At 41.5% G+C, this 20,993-nt stretch overlaps 12 non-coding genes across 12 annotated transcripts; all 12 read left to right on the top strand.

Annotated features, from left to right (window-relative positions):
• Positions 1-14: 14 nt before the first annotated feature.
• On the top strand, positions 15-88 carry trnan-guu (transfer RNA asparagine (anticodon GUU)). The gene has a single exon. It is a non-coding gene; the product is annotated as a tRNA-Asn (tRNA).
• A 1,113-nt stretch (positions 89-1,201) lies between these two features.
• Positions 1,202-1,275, top strand: trnan-guu (transfer RNA asparagine (anticodon GUU)). The gene has a single exon. It is a non-coding gene; the product is annotated as a tRNA-Asn (tRNA).
• A 1,113-nt stretch (positions 1,276-2,388) lies between these two features.
• On the top strand, positions 2,389-2,462 carry trnan-guu (transfer RNA asparagine (anticodon GUU)). The gene has a single exon. It is a non-coding gene; the product is annotated as a tRNA-Asn (tRNA).
• Positions 2,463-3,575: 1,113 nt separating this feature from the next.
• trnan-guu (transfer RNA asparagine (anticodon GUU)) lies at positions 3,576-3,649 on the top strand. The gene has a single exon. It is a non-coding gene; the product is annotated as a tRNA-Asn (tRNA).
• Positions 3,650-4,763: 1,114 nt separating this feature from the next.
• trnan-guu (transfer RNA asparagine (anticodon GUU)) lies at positions 4,764-4,837 on the top strand. Its single transcript has one exon. It is a non-coding gene; the product is annotated as a tRNA-Asn (tRNA).
• A 1,113-nt stretch (positions 4,838-5,950) lies between these two features.
• On the top strand, positions 5,951-6,024 carry trnan-guu (transfer RNA asparagine (anticodon GUU)). The gene has a single exon. It is a non-coding gene; the product is annotated as a tRNA-Asn (tRNA).
• A 2,291-nt stretch (positions 6,025-8,315) lies between these two features.
• On the top strand, positions 8,316-8,389 carry trnan-guu (transfer RNA asparagine (anticodon GUU)). Its single transcript has one exon. It is a non-coding gene; the product is annotated as a tRNA-Asn (tRNA).
• A 4,655-nt stretch (positions 8,390-13,044) lies between these two features.
• trnan-guu (transfer RNA asparagine (anticodon GUU)) lies at positions 13,045-13,118 on the top strand. Its single transcript has one exon. It is a non-coding gene; the product is annotated as a tRNA-Asn (tRNA).
• Positions 13,119-14,223: 1,105 nt separating this feature from the next.
• trnan-guu (transfer RNA asparagine (anticodon GUU)) lies at positions 14,224-14,297 on the top strand. Its single transcript has one exon. It is a non-coding gene; the product is annotated as a tRNA-Asn (tRNA).
• Positions 14,298-16,596: 2,299 nt separating this feature from the next.
• Positions 16,597-16,670, top strand: trnan-guu (transfer RNA asparagine (anticodon GUU)). The gene has a single exon. It is a non-coding gene; the product is annotated as a tRNA-Asn (tRNA).
• Positions 16,671-17,775: 1,105 nt separating this feature from the next.
• Positions 17,776-17,849, top strand: trnan-guu (transfer RNA asparagine (anticodon GUU)). The gene has a single exon. It is a non-coding gene; the product is annotated as a tRNA-Asn (tRNA).
• Positions 17,850-20,148: 2,299 nt separating this feature from the next.
• On the top strand, positions 20,149-20,222 carry trnan-guu (transfer RNA asparagine (anticodon GUU)). Its single transcript has one exon. It is a non-coding gene; the product is annotated as a tRNA-Asn (tRNA).
• The last annotated feature ends 771 nt before the right edge of the window (positions 20,223-20,993 follow it).

Here is a 20,993-nt window from a genome sequence, read left to right as displayed (position 1 = left end):
CAGACACACAACAAGTCTCTGTGGCGCAATTGGTTAGCGCGTTAGACTGTTAATCTAAAGGTTGGTGGTTCGAGCCCACCCAGGGACGAGAGTTTTCAGTTTGTTGTGCTCCATGATGCGGATGTGACATCCTGGACCTGTAATGAGATTCCCTGTTACTTTGTCCTGCTGAGGGTCAATGCCAACACAAGCCTCTCTAGTGCAATCAGTTAGTGTGTTTGACAATCTATCTAAAGATTGGTGCTTCGACACCACCCATGGATGACATTTTTCAGATTGTAGCGATGTGAAACTTCCTAACTTGTAGTGAGCTTCCATGAGACTTTGGCCTGCTGAGGGTGAATATAATCACAAGTCTCTGTGGCGCAATTGGTTAGCGCCTTAGGCCGTTAGTTTAAAGGTTGGTTATTTGAGCCCACCCAGAGATGCTATCTTTCCATTTATACTGATGTGGAAAGACCTTCCTGGATTTACAGTAAGCTCGCTTTTGACCTGCTTTGTTTCCTATTGTCACATGTGATTGGTGTGTTGTTGAACATGAAAGATGACAAGTTCCTATACCTGCTGCTATACTATACCTAAATTGCTGTCAATGGTCTCTGATATTATGTTACTCAATAGCTTGATCATTCTGTGGTCTCCATGGAACATATCATTTATTCATATTAATCCGGCAAGTATGACAATGTAAATGATGTCAATCTGGCATGAAAACCCTTAGCATTTAAATGTATTTCGCTTGAAGGACAATGTTGGTCCAGTATGTGTGTATTTGTGTGAATATGTGTGCCTATACGACATGAAAGTGACTCGCCATTACATCATTCTTCCAGGGTCAGTCCCCTAATTATTTTGAATGGGCTTGGCGATCATATATTACATTCGTGAAAACGCAGTTGTTTAAGATATATATTTATCAAATTATATTTGTGATTGTGGCCAAATTCACTCCTGCCAGATGCCTTTTTATATAATGTTGTGCTGACGAACATTGTGCTACATTTTTGCCCTTTTAAGGCCATTCAAAAAGCTAACAAACGTTAGAAAACTACAGGACTACTTCCTTGAAAATGTTGCGGCACTTTCGATGCACGTTGACACAACCATTGGAACAAAGTGTTGTTGTTTCGTAAACTCCATGTACAGTTGGATGAGATCACGGATGGCCAGCGATCAAGTGTCAGGGTCAGACACACAACAAGTCTCTGTGGCGCAATTGGTTAGCGCGTTAGACTGTTAATCTAAAGGTTGGTGGTTCGAGCCCACCCAGGGACGACAGTTTTCAGTTTGTTGTGCTCCATGATGCGGATGTGACATCCTGGACCTGTAATGAGATTCCCTGTTACTTTGTCCAGCTGAGGGTCAATGCCAACACAAGCCTCTCTAGTGCAATCAGTTAGTGTGTTTGACAATCTATCTAAAGATTGGTGCTTCGACACCACCCATGGATGACATTTTTCAGATTGTAGCGATGTGAAACTTCCTGACTTGTAGTGAGCTTCCATGAGACTTTGGCCTGCTGAGGGTGAATATAATCACAAGTCTCTGTGGCGCAATTGGTTAGCGCCTTAGGCCGTTAGTTTAAAGGTTGGTTATTTGAGCCCACCCAGAGATGCTATTTTTCCATTTATAGTGATGTGGAAAGACCTTCCTGTATTTACAGTAAGCTCGCTTTTGACCTGCTTTGTTTCCTATTGTCACATGTGATTGGTGTGTTGTTGAACATGAAAGATGACAAGTTCCTATACCTGCTGCTATACTATACCTAAATTGCTGTCAATGGTCTCTGATATTATGTTACTCAATAGCTTGATCATTCTGTGGTCTCCATGGAACATATCATTTATTCATATTAATCCGGCAAGTATGACAATGTAAATGATGTCAATCTGGCATGAAAACCCTTAGCATTTAAATGTATTTCGCTTGAAGGACAATGTTGGTCCAGTATGTGTGTATTTGTGTGAATATGTGTGCCTATACGACATGAAAGTGACTCGCCATTACATCATTCTTCCAGGGTCAGTCCCCTAATTATTTTGAATGGGCTTGGCGATCATATATTACATTCGTGAAAACGCAGTTGTTTAAGATATATATTTATCAAATTATATTTGTGATTGTGGCCAAATTCACTCCTGCCAGATGCCTTTTTATATAATGTTGTGCTGACGAACATTGTGCTACATTTTTGCCCTTTTAAGGCCATTCAAAAAGCTAACAAACGTTAGAAAACTACAGGACTACTTCCTTGAAAATGTTGCGGCACTTTCGATGCACGTTGACACAACCATTGGAACAAAGTGTTGTTGTTTCGTAAACTCCATGTACAGTTGGATGAGATCACGGATGGCCAGCGATCAAGTGTCAGGGTCAGACACACAACAAGTCTCTGTGGCGCAATTGGTTAGCGCGTTAGACTGTTAATCTAAAGGTTGGTGGTTCGAGCCCACCCAGGGACGAGAGTTTTCAGTTTGTTGTGCTCCATGATGCGGATGTGACATCCTGGACCTGTAATGAGATTCCCTGTTACTTTGTCCAGCTGAGGGTCAATGCCAACACAAGCCTCTCTAGTGCAATCAGTTAGTGTGTTTGACAATCTATCTAAAGATTGGTGCTTCGACACCACCCATGGATGACATTTTTCAGATTGTAGCGATGTGAAACTTCCTGACTTGTAGTGAGCTTCCATGAGACTTTGGCCTGCTGAGGGTGAATATAATCACAAGTCTCTGTGGCGCAATTGGTTAGCGCCTTAGGCCGTTAGTTTAAAGGTTGGTTATTTGAGCCCACCCAGAGATGCTATTTTTCCATTTATAGTGATGTGGAAAGACCTTCCTGGATTTACAGTAAGCTTGCTTTTGACCTGCTTTGTTTCCTATTGTCACATGTGATTGGTGTGTTGTTGAACATGAAAGATGACAAGTTCCTATACCTGCTGCTATACTATACCTAAATTGCTGTCAATGGTCTCTGATATTATGTTACTCAATAGCTTGATCATTCTGTGGTCTCCATGGAACATATCATTTATTCATATTAATCCGGCAAGTATGACAATGTAAATGATGTCAATCTGGCATGAAAACCCTTAGCATTTAAATGTATTTCGCTTGAAGGACAATGTTGGTCCAGTATGTGTGTATTTGTGTGAATATGTGTGCCTATACGACATGAAAGTGACTCGCCATTACATCATTCTTCCAGGGTCAGTCCCCTAATTATTTTGAATGGGCTTGGCGATCATATATTACATTCGTGAAAACGCAGTTGTTTAAGATATATATTTATCAAATTATATTTGTGATTGTGGCCAAATTCACTCCTGCCAGATGCCTTTTTATATAATGTTGTGCTGACGAACATTGTGCTACATTTTTGCCCTTTTAAGGCCATTCAAAAAGCTAACAAACGTTAGAAAACTACAGGACTACTTCCTTGAAAATGTTGCGGCACTTTCGATGCACGTTGACACAACCATTGGAACAAAGTGTTGTTGTTTCGTAAACTCCATGTACAGTTGGATGAGATCACGGATGGCCAGCGATCAAGTGTCAGGGTCAGACACACAACAAGTCTCTGTGGCGCAATTGGTTAGCGCGTTAGACTGTTAATCTAAAGGTTGGTGGTTCGAGCCCACCCAGGGACGAGAGTTTTCAGTTTGTTGTGCTCCATGATGCGGATGTGACATCCTGGACCTGTAATGAGATTCCCTGTTACTTTGTCCTGCTGAGGGTCAATGCCAACACAAGCCTCTCTAGTGCAATCAGTTAGTGTGTTTGACAATCTATCTAAAGATTGGTGCTTCGACACCACCCATGGATGACATTTTTCAGATTGTAGCGATGTGAAACTTCCTGACTTGTAGTGAGCTTCCATGAGACTTTGGCCTGCTGAGGGTGAATATAATCACAAGTCTCTGTGGCGCAATTGGTTAGCACCTTAGGCCGTTAGTTTAAAGGTTAGTTATTTGAGCCCACCCAGAGATGCTATCTTTCCATTTATAGTGATGTGGAAAGACCTTCCTGGATTTACAGTAAGCGCGCTTTTGACCTGCTTTGTTTCCTATTGTCACATGTGATTGGTGTGTTGTTGAACATGAAAGATGACAAGTTCCTATACCTGCTGCTATACTATACCTTAAATGGCTGTCAATGGTCTCTGATCTTCTGTTACTCAATAGCTTGATCATTCTGTGGTCTCCATGGAACATATCATTTATTCATATTAATCCGGCAAGTATGACAATGTAAATGATGTCAATCTGGCATGAAAACCCTTAGCATTTAAATGTATTTCGCTTGAAGGACAATGTTGGTCCAGTATGTGTGTATTTGTGTGAATATGTGTGCCTATACGACATGAAAGTGACTCGCCATTACATCATTCTTCCAGGGTCAGTCCCCTAATTATTTTGAATGGGCTTGGCGATCATATATTACATTCGTGAAAACGCAGTTGTTTAAGATATATATTTATCAAATTATATTTGTGATTGTGGCCAAATTCACTCCTGCCAGATGCCTTTTTATATAATGTTGTGCTGACGAACATTGTGCTACATTTTTGCCCTTTTAAGGCCATTCAAAAAGCTAACAAACGTTAGAAAACTACAGGACTACTTCCTTGAAAATGTTGCGGCACTTTCGATGCACGTTGACACAACCATTGGAACAAAGTGTTGTTGTTTCGTAAACTCCATGTACAGTTGGATGAGATCACGGATGGCCAGCGATCAAGTGTCAGGGTCAGACACACAACAAGTCTCTGTGGCGCAATTGGTTAGCGCGTTAGACTGTTAATCTAAAGGTTGGTGGTTCGAGCCCACCCAGGGACGAGAGTTTTCAGTTTGTTGTGCTCCATGATGCTGATGTGACATCCTGGACCTGTAATGAGATTCCCTGTTACTTTGTCCTGCTGAGGGTCAATGCCAACACAAGCCTCTCTAGTGCAATCAGTTAGTGTGTTTTACAATCTATCTAAAGATTGGTGCTTCGACACCACCCATGGATGACATTTTTCAGATTGTAGCGATGTGAAACTTCCTGACTTGTAGTGAGCTTCCATGAGACTTTGGCCTGCTGAGGGTGAATATAATCACAAGTCTCTGTGGCGCAATTGGTTAGCGCCTTAGGCCGTTAGTTTAAAGGTTAGTTATTTGAGCCCACCCAGAGATGCTATTTTTTCATTTATAGTGATGTGGAAAGACCTTCCTGGATTTACAGTAAGCTCGCTTTTGACCTGCTTTGTTTCCTATTGTCACATGTGATTGGTGTGTTGTTGAACATGAAAGATGACAAGTTCCTATACCTGCCGCTATACTATACCTAAATGGCTGTCAATGGTCTCTGATCTTCTGTTACTCAATAGCTTGATCATTCTGTCGTCTCCATAGAACATATCATTTATTCATATTAATCCGGCAAGTATGACAATGTAAATTATGTCAATCTGGCATGAAAACCCTTAGCATTTAAATGTATCTCGCTTGAAGGCCAATGTTGGTCCAGTATGTGTGTGTTTGTGTGACTGTGTGTGCCTATACGCCATGAAAGTGACTCGCCATTACATCATTCTTCCGGGGTCAGTCCCCTAATTATTTTGAATGGGCTTGGTGATCATATATTACATTCGTGAAAACGCAGTTGTTTAAGATATATATTTATCAAATTATATTTGTGATTGTGGCTGAATTTACTCCTGCCAGATGCCTTTTTATATAATGTTGCGCTGACGAACATTGTGCTACATTTTTGCCCTTTTAAGGCCATTCAAAAAGCTAACAAACGTTAGAAAACTACAGTGCTACTTCCTCGAAAATGTTGCGGCACTTTCGATGCACGTTGACACAACCATTGGAACAAAGTGTTGTTGTTTCGTAAACTCCATGTACAGTTGGATGAGATCACGGATGGCCAGCGATCAAGTGTCAGGATCAGACACACAACAAGTCTCTGTGGCGCAATTGGTTAGCGCGTTAGACTGTTAATCTAAAGGTTGGTGGTTCGAGCCCACCCAGGGACGAGAGTTTTCAGTTTGTTGTGCTCCATGATGCGGATGTGACATCCTGGACCTGTAATGAGATTCCCTGTTACTTTGTCCTGCTGAGGGTCAATGCCAACACAAGCCTCTCTAGTGCAATCTGTTAGTGTGTTTGACAAAAGATTGGTGCTTCGACACCACCCATGGATGACATTTTTCAGATTGTAGCGATGTGAAACTTCCTGACTTGTAGTGAGCTTCCATGAGACTTTGGCCCGCTGAGGGTCAATATAATCACAAGTCTCTGTGGCGCAATTGTATAGCGTCTTAGGCCGTTAGTTTAAAGGTTGGTGATTTAGCCCACCCAGAGATGCTATTTTTTCATTTATAGTGATGTGGAAAGACCTTCCTGGATTTACCGTAAGCTCGCTTTTGACCTGATTTGTTTCCTATTGTCACATGTGATTGGTGTGTTGTTGAACATGAAAGATGACAAGTTCCTATACCTGCCGCTATACTATACCTAAATGGCTGTCAATGGTCTCTGATCTTCTGTTACTCAATAGCTTGATCATTCTGTCGTCTCCATAGAACATATCATTTATTCATATTAATCCGGCAAGTATGACAATGTAAATTATGTCAATCTGGCATGAAAACCCTTAGCATTTAAATGTATCTCGCTTGAAGGACAATGTTGGTCCAGTATGTGTGTGTTTGTGTGACTGTGTGTGCCTATACGCCATGAAAGTGACTCGCCATTACATCATTCTTCCGGGGTCAGTCCCCTAATTATTTTGAATGGGCTTGGTGATCATATATTACATTCGTGAAAACGCAGTTGTTTAAGATATATATTTATCAAATTATATTTGTGATTGTGGCTGAATTTACTCCTGCCAGATGCCTTTTTATATAATGTTGTGCTGACGAACATTGTGCTACATTTTTGCCCTTTTAAGGCCATTCAAAAAGCTAACAAACGTTAGAAAACTACAGGGCTACTTCCTTGAAAATGTTGCGGCACTTTCGATGCACGTTGACACAACCATTGGAACAAAGTGTTGTTGTTTCGTAAACTCCATGTACAGTTGGATGAGATCACGGATGGCCAGCGATCAAGTGTCAGGGTCAGACACACAATAAGTCTCTCTGGCGCAATTGGTTAGCGCGTTAGACTGTTAATCTAAAGGTTGGTGGTTCGAGCCCACCCAGGGACGAGAGTTTTCAGTTTGTTGTGCTCCATGATGCGGATGTGACATCCTGGACCTGTAATGAGATTCCCTGTTACTTTGTCCTGCTGAGGGTCAATGCCAACAGAAGCCTCTCTAGTGCAATCAGTTAGTGTGTTTGACAATCTATCTAAAGATTGGTGCTTCGACACCACCCATGGATGACATTTTTCAGATTGTAGCGATGTGAAACTTCCTGACTTGTAGTGAGCTTCCATGAGACTTTGTCCTGCTGAGGGTCAATATAATCACAAGTCTCTGTGGCACAATTGTATAGCGCCTTAGGCCGTTAGTTTAAAGGTTGGTGATTTCAGCCCACCCAGAGATGCTATCTTTCCATTTATAGTGATGTGGAAAGACCTTCCTGGATTTACAGTAAGCTCGCTTTTGACCTGCTTTGTTTCCTATTGTCACATGTGATTGGTGTGTTGTTGAACATGAAAGATGACAATTTCCTATACCTGCTGCTATACTATACCTAAATGGCTGTCAATGGTCTCTGATCTTCTGTTACTCAATAGCTTGATCATTCTGTGGTCTCCATGGAACATATCATTTATTCATATTAATCCGGCAAGTATGACAATGTAAATGATGTCAATCTGGCATGAAAACCCTTAGCATTTAAATGTATCTCGCTTGAATGACAATGTTGGTCCAGTATGTGTGTGTTTGTGTGACTATGTGTGCCTATACGCCATGAAAGTGACTCGCCATTACATCATTCTTCCGGGGTCAGTCCCCTAATTATTTTGAATGGGCTTGGCGATCATATATTACATTCGTGAAAACGCAGTTGTTTAAGATATATATTTATCAAATTATATTTGTGATTGTGGCTGATTTTACTCCTGCCAGATGCCTTTTTATATAATGTTGTGCTGACGAACATTGTTCTACATTTTTGCCCTTTTAAGGCCATTCAAAAAGCTAACAAACGTTAGAAAACTACAGTGCTACTTCCTCGAAAATGTTGCGGCACTTTCGATGCACGTTGACACAACCATTGGAACAAAGTGTTGTTGTTTCGTAAACTCCATGTACAGTTGGATGAGATCACGGATGGCCAGCGATCAAGTGTCAGGATCAGACACACAACAAGTCTCTGTGGCGCAATTGGTTAGCGCGTTAGACTGTTAATCTAAAGGTTGGTGGTTCGAGCCCACCCAGGGACGAGAGTTTTCAGTTTGTTGTGCTCCATGATGCGGATGTGACATCCTGGACCTGTAATGAGATTCCCTGTTACTTTGTCCTGCTGAGGGTCAATGCCAACACAAGCCTCTCTAGTGCAATCAGTTAGTGTGTTTGACAAAAGATTGGTGCTTCGACACCACCCATGGATGACATTTTTCAGATTGTAGCGATGTGAAACTTCCTGACTTGTAGTGAGCTTCCATGAGACTTTGGCCCGCTGAGGGTCAATATAATCACAAGTCTCTGTGGCGCAATTGTATAGCGCCTTAGGCCGTTAGTTTAAAGGTTGGTGATTTAGCCCACCCAGAGATGCTATTTTTTCATTTATACTGATGTGGAAAGACCTTCCTGGATTTACAGTAAGCTCGCTTTTGACCTGATTTGTTTCCTATTGTCACATGTGATTGGTGTGTTGTTGAACATGAAAGATGACAAGTTCCTATACCTGCCGCTATACTATACCTAAATGGCTGTCAATGGTCTCTGATCTTCTGTTACTCAATAGCTTGATCATTCTGTCGTCTCCATAGAACATATCATTTATTCATATTAATCCGGCAAGTATGACAATGTAAATTATGTCAATCTGGCATGAAAACCCTTAGCATTTAAATGTATCTCGCTTGAAGGACAATGTTGGTCCAGTATGTGTGTGTTTGTGTGACTGTGTGTGCCTATACGCCATGAAAGTGACTCGCCATTACATCATTCTTCCGGGGTCAGTCCCCTAATTATTTTGAATGGGCTTGGTGATCATATATTACATTCGTGAAAACGCAGTTGTTTAAGATATATATTTATCAAATTATATTTGTGATTGTGGCTGAATTTACTCCTGCCAGATGCCTTTTTATATAATGTTGTGCTGACGAACATTGTGCTACATTTTTGCCCTTTTAAGGCCATTCAAAAAGCTAACAAACGTTAGAAAACTACAGGGCTACTTCCTTGAAAATGTTGCGGCACTTTCGATGCACGTTGACACAACCATTGGAACAAAGTGTTGTTGTTTCGTAAACTCCATGTACAGTTGGATGAGATCACGGATGGCCAGCGATCAAGTGTCAGGGTCAGACACACAATAAGTCTCTCTGGCGCAATTGGTTAGCGCGTTAGACTGTTAATCTAAAGGTTGGTGGTTCGAGCCCACCCAGGGACGAGAGTTTTCAGTTTGTTGTGCTCCATGATGCGGATGTGACATCCTGGACCTGTAATGAGATTCCCTGTTACTTTGTCCTGCTGAGGGTCAATGCCAACAGAAGCCTCTCTAGTGCAATCAGTTTGTGTGTTTGACAATCTATCTAAAGATTGGTGCTTCGACACCACCCATGGATGACATTTTTCAGATTGTAGCGATGTGAAACTTCCTGACTTGTAGTGAGCTTCCATGAGACTTTGTCCTGCTGAGGGTCAATATAATCACAAGTCTCTGTGGCACAATTGTATAGCGCCTTAGGCCGTTAGTTTAAAGGTTGGTGATTTCAGCCCACCCAGAGATGCTATCTTTCCATTTATAGTGATGTGGAAAGACCTTCCTGGATTTACAGTAAGCTCGCTTTTGACCTGCTTTGTTTCCTATTGTCACATGTGATTGGTGTGTTGTTGAACATGAAAGATGACAATTTCCTATACCTGCTGCTATACTATACCTAAATGGCTGTCAATGGTCTCTGATCTTCTGTTACTCAATAGCTTGATCATTCTGTGGTCTCCATGGAACATATCATTTATTCATATTAATCCGGCAAGTATGACAATGTAAATGATGTCAATCTGGCATGAAAACCCTTAGCATTTAAATGTATCTCGCTTGAATGACAATGTTGGTCCAGTATGTGTGTGTTTGTGTGACTATGTGTGCCTATACGCCATGAAAGTGACTCGCCATTACATCATTCTTCCGGGGTCAGTCCCCTAATTATTTTGAATGGGCTTGGCGATCATATATTACATTCGTGAAAACGCAGTTGTTTAAGATATATATTTATCAAATTATATTTGTGATTGTGGCTGATTTTACTCCTGCCAGATGCCTTTTTATATAATGTTGTGCTGACGAACATTGTTCTACATTTTTGCCCTTTTAAGGCCATTCAAAAAGCTAACAAACGTTAGAAAACTACAGTGCTACTTCCTCGAAAATGTTGCGGCACTTTCGATGCACGTTGACACAACCATTGGAACAAAGTGTTGTTGTTTCGTAAACTCCATGTACAGTTGGATGAGATCACGGATGGCCAGCGATCAAGTGTCAGGATCAGACACACAACAAGTCTCTGTGGCGCAATTGGTTAGCGCGTTAGACTGTTAATCTAAAGGTTGGTGGTTCGAGCCCACCCAGGTTGAGAGTTTTCAGTTTGTTGTGCTCCATGATGCGGATGTGACATCCTGGACCTGTAATGAGATTCCCTGTTACTTTGTCCTGCTGAGGGTCAATGCCAACACAAGCCTCTCTAGTGCAATCAGTTAGTGTGTTTGACAAAAGATTGGTGCTTCGACACCACCCATGGATGACATTTTTCAGATTGTAGCGATGTGAAACTTCCTGACTTGTAGTGAGCTTCCATGAGACTTTGGCCCGCTGAGGGTCAATATAATCACAAGTCTCTGTGGCGCAATTGTATAGCGCCTTAGGCCGTTAGTTTAAAGGTTGGTGATTTAGCCCACCCAGAGATGCTATTTTTTCATTTATACTGATGTGGAAAGACCTTCCTGGATTTACAGTAAGCTCGCTTTTGACCTGATTTGTTTCCTATTGTCACATGTGATTGGTGTGTTGTTGAACATGAAAGATGACAAGTTCCTATACCTGCCGCTATACTATACCTAAATGGCTGTCAATGGTCTCTGATCTTCTGTTACTCAATAGCTTGATCATTCTGTCGTCTCCATAGAACATATCATTTATTCATATTAATCCGGCAAGTATGACAATGTAAATTATGTCAATCTGGCATGAAAACCCTTAGCATTTAAATGTATCTCGCTTGAAGGACAATGTTGGTCCAGTATGTGTGTGTTTGTGTGACTGTGTGTGCCTATACGCCATGAAAGTGACTCGCCATTACATCATTCTTCCGGGGTCAGTCCCCTAATTATTTTGAATGGGCTTGGTGATCATATATTACATTCGTGAAAACGCAGTTGTTTAAGATATATATTTATCAAATTATATTTGTGATTGTGGCTGAATTTACTCCTGCCAGATGCCTTTTTATATAATGTTGCGCTGACGAACATTGTGCTACATTTTTGCATTTTTAAGGCCATTCAAAAAGCTAACAAACGTTAGAAAACTACAGGGCTACTTCCTCGAAAATGTTGCGGCACTTTCGATGCACGTTGACACAACCATTGGAACAAAGTGTTGTTGTTTCGTAAACTCCATGTACAGTTGGATGAGATCACGGATGGCCAGCGATCAAGTGTCAGGATCAGACACACAACAAGTCTCTCTGGCGCAATTGGTTAGCGCGTTAGACTGTTAATCTAAAGGTTGGTGGTTCGAGCCCACCCAGGGACGAGAGTTTTCAGTTTGTTGTGCTCCATGATGCGGATGTGACATCCTGGACCTGTAATGAGATTCCCTGTTACTTTGTCCTGCTGAGGGTCAATGCCAACAGAAGCCTCTCTAGTGCAATCAGTTAGTGTGTTTGACAATCTATCTAAAGATTGGTGCTTCGACACCACCCATGGATGACATTTTTCAGATTGTAGCGATGTGAAACTTCCTGACTTGTAGTGAGCTTCCATGAGACTTTGTCCTGCTGAGGGTCAATATAATCACAACTCTCTGTGGCACAATTGTATAGCGCCTTAGGCCGTTAGTTTAAAGGTTGGTGATTTCAGCCCACCCAGAGATGCTATCTTTCCATTTGTAGTGATGTGGAAAGACCTTCCTGGATTTACAGTAAGCTCGCTTTTGACCTGCTTTGTTTCCTATTGTCACATGTGATTGGTGTGTTGTTGAACATGAAAGATGACAATTTCCTATACCTGCTGCTATACTATACCTAAATGGCTGTCAATGGTCTCTGATCTTCTGTTACTCAATAGCTTGATCATTCTGTGGTCTCCATGGAACATATCATTTATTCATATTAATCCGGCAAGTATGACAATGTAAATGATGTCAATCTGGCATGAAAACCCTTAGCATTTAAATGTATCTCGCTTGAAGGACAATGTTGGTCCAGTATGTGTGTGTTTGTGTGACTATGTGTGCCTATACGCCATGAAAGTGACTCGCCATTACATCATTCTTCCGGGGTCAGTCCCCTAATTATTTTGAATGGGCTTGGCGATCATATATTACATTCGTGAAAACGCAGTTGTTTAAGATATATGTTTTTTAAATTATGTTTGTGATTGTGGCTGAATTTACTCATGCCAGATGCCTTTTTATATAATGTTGTGCTGACGAACATTGTTCTACATTTTTGCCCTTTTAAGGCCATTCAAAAAGCTAACAAACGTTAGAAAACTACAGGGCTACTTCCTTGAAAATGTTGCGGCACTTTCGATGCACGTTGACACAACCATTGGAACAAAGTGTTGTTGTTTCGTAAACTCCATGTACAGTTGGATGAGATCACGGATGGCCAGCGATCAAGTGTCAGGGTCAGACACACAACAAGTCTCTGTGGCGCAATTGGTTAGCGCGTTAGACTGTTAATCTAAAGGTTGGTGGTTCGAGCCCACCCAGGGACGACAGTTTTCAGTTTGTTGTGCTCCATGATGCGGATGTGACATCCTGGACCTGTAATGAGATTCCCTGTTACTTTGTCCTGCTGAGGGTCAATGCCAACACAAGCCTCTCTAGTGCAATCAGTTAGTGTGTTTGACAAAAGATTGGTGCTTCGACACCACCCATGGATGACATTTTTCAGATTGTAGCGATGTGAAACTTCCTGACTTGTAGTGAGCTTCCATGAGACTTTGTCCTGCTGAGGGTCAATATAATCATAAGTCTCTGTGGCACAATTGTATAGCGCCTTAGGCCGTTAGTTTAAAGGTTGGTGATTTCAGCCCACCCAGAGATGCTATCTTTCCATTTGTAGTGATGTGGAAAGACCTTCCTGGATTTACAGTAAGCTCGCTTTTGACCTGCTTTGTTTCCTATTGTCACATGTGATTGGTGTGTTGTTGAACATGAAAGATGACAATTTCCTATACCTGCTGCTATACTATACCAAAATGGCTGTCAATGGTCTCTGATCTTCTGTTACTCAATAGCTTGATCATTCTGTGGTCTCCATGGAACATATCATTTATTCATATTAATCCGGCAAGTATGACAATGTAAATGATGTCAATCTGGCATGAAAACCCTTAGCATTTAAATGTATCTCGCTTGAAGGACAATGTTGGTCCAGTATGTGTGTGTTTGTGTGACTATGTGTGCCTATACGCCATGAAAGTGACTCGCCATTACATCATTCTTCCGGGGTCAGTCCCCTAATTATTTTGAATGGGCTTGGCGATCATATATTACATTCGTGAAAACGCAGTTGTTTAAGATATATGTTTTTTAAATTATGTTTGTGATTGTGGCTGAATTTACTCATGCCAGATGCCTTTTTATATAATGTTGTGCTGACGAACATTGTTCTACATTTTTGCCCTTTTAAGGCCATTCAAAAAGCTAACAAACGTTAGAAAACTACAGGGCTACTTCCTTGAAAATGTTGCGGCACTTTCGATGCACGTTGACACAACCATTGGAACAAAGTGTTGTTGTTTCGTAAACTCCATGTACAGTTGGATGAGATCACGGATGGCCAGCGATCAAGTGTCAGGGTTAGACACACAAAAAGTCTCTGTGGCGCAATTGGTTAGCGCGTTAGACTGTTAATCTAAAGGTTGGTGGTTCGAGCCCACCCAGGGACGAGAGTTTTCAGTTTGTTGTGCTCCATGATGCGGATGTGACATCCTGGACCTGTAATGAGATTGCCTGTTACTTTGTCCTGCTGAGGGTCAATGCCAACACAAGCCTCTCTAGTGCAATCAGTTAGTGTGTTTGACAATCTATCTAAAGATTGGTGCTTCGACACCACCCATGGATGACATTTTTCAGATTGTAGCGATGTGAAACTTCCTGACTTGTAGTGGGCTTCCATGAGACTTTGTCCTGCTGAGGGTCAATATAATCACAAGTCTCTGTGGCGCAATTGTATAGCGCCTTAGGCCGTTAGTTTAAAGGTTGGTGATTTAGCCCACCCAGAGATGCTATTTTTTCATTTATACTGATGTGGAAAGACCTTCCTGGATTTACAGTAAGCTCGCTTTTGACCTGATTTGTTTCCTATTGTCACATGTGATTGGTGTGTTGTTGAACATGAAAGATGACAAGTTCCTATACCTGCCGCTATACTATACCTAAATGGCTGTCAATGGTCTCTGATCTTCTGTTACTCAATAGCTTGATCATTCTGTCGTCTCCATAGAACATATCATTTATTCATATTAATCCGGCAAGTATGACAATGTAAATTATGTCAATCTGGCATGAAAACCCTTAGCATTTAAATGTATCTCGCTTGAAGGACAATGTTGGTCCAGTATGTGTGTGTTTGTGTGACTGTGTGTGCCTATACGCCATGAAAGTGACTCGCCATTACATCATTCTTCCGGGGTCAGTCCCCTAATTATTTTGAATGGGCTTGGTGATCATATATTACATTCGTGAAAACGCAGTTGTTTAAGATATATATTTATCAAATTATATTTGTGATTGTGGCTGAATTTACTCCTGCCAGATGCCTTTTTATATAATGTTGCGCTGACGAACATTGTGCTACATTTTTGCATTTTTAAGGCCATTCAAAAAGCTAACAAACGTTAGAAAACTACAGGGCTACTTCCTCGAAAATGTTGCGGCACTTTCGATGCACGTTGACACAACCATTGGAACAAAGTGTTGTTGTTTCGTAAACTCCATGTACAGTTGGATGAGATCACGGATGGCCAGCGATCAAGTGTCAGGATCAGACACACAACAAGTCTCTCTGGCGCAATTGGTTAGCGCGTTAGACTGTTAATCTAAAGGTTGGTGGTTCGAGCCCACCCAGGGACGAGAGTTTTCAGTTTGTTGTGCTCCATGATGCGGATGTGACATCCTGGACCTGTAATGAGATTCCCTGTTACTTTGTCCTGCTGAGGGTCAATGCCAACAGAAGCCTCTCTAGTGCAATCAGTTAGTGTGTTTGACAATCTATCTAAAGATTGGTGCTTCGACACCACCCATGGATGACATTTTTCAGATTGTAGCGATGTGAAACTTCCTGACTTGTAGTGAGCTTCCATGAGACTTTGTCCTGCTGAGGGTCAATATAATCACAACTCTCTGTGGCACAATTGTATAGCGCCTTAGGCCGTTAGTTTAAAGGTTGGTGATTTCAGCCCACCCAGAGATGCTATCTTTCCATTTGTAGTGATGTGGAAAGACCTTCCTGGATTTACAGTAAGCTCGCTTTTGACCTGCTTTGTTTCCTATTGTCACATGTGATTGGTGTGTTGTTGAACATGAAAGATGACAATTTCCTATACCTGCTGCTATACTATACCTAAATGGCTGTCAATGGTCTCTGATCTTCTGTTACTCAATAGCTTGATCATTCTGTGGTCTCCATGGAACATATCATTTATTCATATTAATCCGGCAAGTATGACAATGTAAATGATGTCAATCTGGCATGAAAACCCTTAGCATTTAAATGTATCTCGCTTGAAGGACAATGTTGGTCCAGTATGTGTGTGTTTGTGTGACTATGTGTGCCTATACGCCATGAAAGTGACTCGCCATTACATCATTCTTCCGGGGTCAGTCCCCTAATTATTTTGAATGGGCTTGGCGATCATATATTACATTCGTGAAAACGCAGTTGTTTAAGATATATGTTTTTTAAATTATGTTTGTGATTGTGGCTGAATTTACTCATGCCAGATGCCTTTTTATATAATGTTGTGCTGACGAACATTGTTCTACATTTTTGCCCTTTTAAGGCCATTCAAAAAGCTAACAAACGTTAGAAAACTACAGGGCTACTTCCTTGAAAATGTTGCGGCACTTTCGATGCACGTTGACACAACCATTGGAACAAAGTGTTGTTGTTTCGTAAACTCCATGTACAGTTGGATGAGATCACGGATGGCCAGCGATCAAGTGTCAGGGTCAGACACACAACAAGTCTCTGTGGCGCAATTGGTTAGCGCGTTAGACTGTTAATCTAAAGGTTGGTGGTTCGAGCCCACCCAGGGACGACAGTTTTCAGTTTGTTGTGCTCCATGATGCGGATGTGACATCCTGGACCTGTAATGAGATTCCCTGTTACTTTGTCCTGCTGAGGGTCAATGCCAACACAAGCCTCTCTAGTGCAATCAGTTAGTGTGTTTGACAAAAGATTGGTGCTTCGACACCACCCATGGATGACATTTTTCAGATTGTAGCGATGTGAAACTTCCTGACTTGTAGTGAGCTTCCATGAGACTTTGTCCTGCTGAGGGTCAATATAATCATAAGTCTCTGTGGCACAATTGTATAGCGCCTTAGGCCGTTAGTTTAAAGGTTGGTGATTTCAGCCCACCCAGAGATGCTATCTTTCCATTTGTAGTGATGTGGAAAGACCTTCCTGGATTTACAGTAAGCTCGCTTTTGACCTGCTTTGTTTCCTATTGTCACATGTGATTGGTGTGTTGTTGAACATGAAAGATGACAATTTCCTATACCTGCTGCTATACTATACCAAAATGGCTGTCAATGGTCTCTGATCTTCTGTTACTCAATAGCTTGATCATTCTGTGGTCTCCATGGAACATATCATTTATTCATATTAATCCGGCAAGTATGACAATGTAAATGATGTCAATCTGGCATGAAAACCCTTAGCATTTAAATGTATCTCGCTTGAAGGACAATGTTGGTCCAGTATGTGTGTGTTTGTGTGACTATGTGTGCCTATACGCCATGAAAGTGACTCGCCATTACATCATTCTTCCGGGGTCAGTCCCCTAATTATTTTGAATGGGCTTGGCGATCATATATTACATTCGTGAAAACGCAGTTGTTTAAGATATATGTTTTTTAAATTATGTTTGTGATTGTGGCTGAATTTACTCATGCCAGATGCCTTTTTATATAATGTTGTGCTGACGAACATTGTTCTACATTTTTGCCCTTTTAAGGCCATTCAAAAAGCTAACAAACGTTAGAAAACTACAGGGCTACTTCCTTGAAAATGTTGCGGCACTTTCGATGCACGTTGACACAACCATTGGAACAAAGTGTTGTTGTTTCGTAAACTCCATGTACAGTTGGATGAGATCACGGATGGCCAGCGATCAAGTGTCAGGGTTAGACACACAAAAAGACTCTGTGGCGCAATTGGTTAGCGCGTTAGACTGTTAATCTAAAGGTTGGTGGTTCGAGCCCACCCAGGGACGAGAGTTTTCAGTTTGTTGTGCTCCATGATGCGGATGTGACATCCTGGACCTGTAATGAGATTGCCTGTTACTTTGTCCTGCTGAGGGTCAATGCCAACACAAGCCTCTCTAGTGCAATCAGTTAGTGTGTTTGACAATCTATCTAAAGATTGGTGCTTCGACACCACCCATGGATGACATTTTTCAGATTGTAGCGATGTGAAACTTCCTGACTTGTAGTGGGCTTCCATGAGACTTTGTCCCGCTGAGGGTCAATATAATCACAAGTCTCTGTGGCGCAATTGTATAGCGCCTTAGGCCGTTAGTTTAAAGGTTGGTGATTTAGCCCACCCAGAGATGCTATTTTTTCATTTATACTGATGTGGAAAGACCTTCCTGGATTTACAGTAAGCTCGCTTTTGACCTGATTTGTTTCCTATTGTCACATGTGATTGGTGTGTTGTTGAACATGAAAGATGACAAGTTCCTATACCTGCCGCTATACTATACCTAAATGGCTGTCAATGGTCTCTGATCTTCTGTTACTCAATAGCTTGATCATTCTGTCGTCTCCATAGAACATATCATTTATTCATATTAATCCGGCAAGTATGACAATGTAAATTATGTCAATCTGGCATGAAAACCCTTAGCATTTAAATGTATCTCGCTTGAAGGACAATGTTGGTCCAGTATGTGTGTGTTTGTGTGACTGTGTGTGCCTATACGCCATGAAAGTGACTCGCCATTACATCATTCTTCCGGGGTCAGTCCCCTAATTATTTTGAATGGGCTTGGTGATCATATATTACATTCGTGAAAACGCAGTTGTTTAAGATATATATTTATCAAATTATATTTGTGATTGTGGCTGAATTTACTCCTGCCAGATGCCTTTTTATATAATGTTGCGCTGACGAACATTGTGCTACATTTTTGCATTTTTAAGGCCATTCAAAAAGCTAACAAACGTTAGAAAACTACAGGGCTACTTCCTCGAAAATGTTGCGGCACTTTCGATGCACGTTGACACAACCATTGGAACAAAGTGTTGTTGTTTCGTAAACTCCATGTACAGTTGGATGAGATCACGGATGGCCAGCGATCAAGTGTCAGGATCAGACACACAACAAGTCTCTCTGGCGCAATTGGTTAGCGCGTTAGACTGTTAATCTAAAGGTTGGTGGTTCGAGCCCACCCAGGGACGAGAGTTTTCAGTTTGTTGTGCTCCATGATGCGGATGTGACATCCTGGACCTGTAATGAGATTCCCTGTTACTTTGTCCTGCTGAGGGTCAATGCCAACAGAAGCCTCTCTAGTGCAATCAGTTAGTGTGTTTGACAATCTATCTAAAGATTGGTGCTTCGACACCACCCATGGATGACATTTTTCAGATTGTAGCGATGTGAAACTTCCTGACTTGTAGTGAGCTTCCATGAGACTTTGTCCTGCTGAGGGTCAATATAATCACAACTCTCTGTGGCACAATTGTATAGCGCCTTAGGCCGTTAGTTTAAAGGTTGGTGATTTCAGCCCACCCAGAGATGCTATCTTTCCATTTGTAGTGATGTGGAAAGACCTTCCTGGATTTACAGTAAGCTCGCTTTTGACCTGCTTTGTTTCCTATTGTCACATGTGATTGGTGTGTTGTTGAACATGAAAGATGACAATTTCCTATACCTGCTGCTATACTATACCTAAATGGCTGTCAATGGTCTCTGATCTTCTGTTACTCAATAGCTTGATCATTCTGTGGTCTCCATGGAACATATCATTTATTCATATTAATCCGGCAAGTATGACAATGTAAATGATGTCAATCTGGCATGAAAACCCTTAGCATTTAAATGTATCTCGCTTGAAGGACAATGTTGGTCCAGTATGTGTGTGTTTGTGTGACTATGTGTGCCTATACGCCATGAAAGTGACTCGCCATTACATCATTCTTCCGGGGTCAGTCCCCTAATTATTTTGAATGGGCTTGGCGATCATATATTACATTCGTGAAAACGCAGTTGTTTAAGATATATGTTTTTTAAATTATGTTTGTGATTGTGGCTGAATTTACTCATGCCAGATGCCTTTTTATATAATGTTGTGCTGACGAACATTGTGCTACATTTTTGCCCTTTTGAGGCCATTCAAAAAGCTAACAAACGTTAGAAAACTACAGGGCTACTTCCTTGAAAATGTTGCGGCACTTTCGATGCACGTTGACACAACCATTGGAACAAAGTGTTGTTGTTTCGTAAACTCCATGTACAGTTGGATGAGATCACGGATGGCCAGCGATCAAGTGTCAGGGTCAGACACACAACAAGTCTCTGTGGCGCAATTGGTTAGCGCGTTAGACTGTTAATCTAAAGGTTGGTGGTTCGAGCCCACCCAGGGACGACAGTTTTCAGTTTGTTGTGCTCCATGATGCGGATGTGACATCCTGGACCTGTAATGAGATTCCCTGTTACTTTGTCCTGCTGAGGGTCAATGCCAACACAAGCCTCTCTAGTGCAATCAGTTAGTGTGTTTGACAAAAGATTGGTGCTTCGACACCACCCATGGATGACATTTTTCAGATTGTAGCGATGTGAAACTTCCTGACTTGTAGTGAGCTTCCATGAGACTTTGTCCTGCTGAGGGTCAATATAATCATAAGTCTCTGTGGCACAATTGTATAGCGCCTTAGGCCGTTAGTTTAAAGGTTGGTGATTTCAGCCCACCCAGAGATGCTATCTTTCCATTTGTAGTGATGTGGAAAGACCTTCCTGGATTTACAGTAAGCTCGCTTTTGACCTGCTTTGTTTCCTATTGTCACATGTGATTGGTGTGTTGTTGAACATGAAAGATGACAATTTCCTATACCTGCTGCTATACTATACCTAAATGGCTGTCAATGGTCTCTGATCTTCTGTTACTCAATAGCTTGATCATTCTGTGGTCTCCATGGAACATATCATTTATTCATATTAATCCGGCAAGTATGACAATGTAAATGATGTCAATCTGGCATGAAAACCCTTAGCATTTAAATGTATCTCGCTTGAAGGACAATGTTGGTCCAGTATGTGTGTGTTTGTGTGACTATGTGTGCCTATACGCCATGAAAGTGACTCGCCATTACATCATTCTTCCGGGGTCAGTCCCCTAATTATTTTGAATGGGCTTGGC

Source organism: Salmo salar, chromosome 07 (genome assembly GCF_965601325.2).
Source record: "Salmo salar chromosome 07, fSalSal1, whole genome shotgun sequence".
Lineage (NCBI taxonomy): Eukaryota > Metazoa > Chordata > Actinopteri > Salmoniformes > Salmonidae > Salmo > Salmo salar.
The sequence above is the reverse complement of the archived record's forward strand: the minus strand, read 5'-3'. Positions and strand labels throughout refer to the sequence as shown.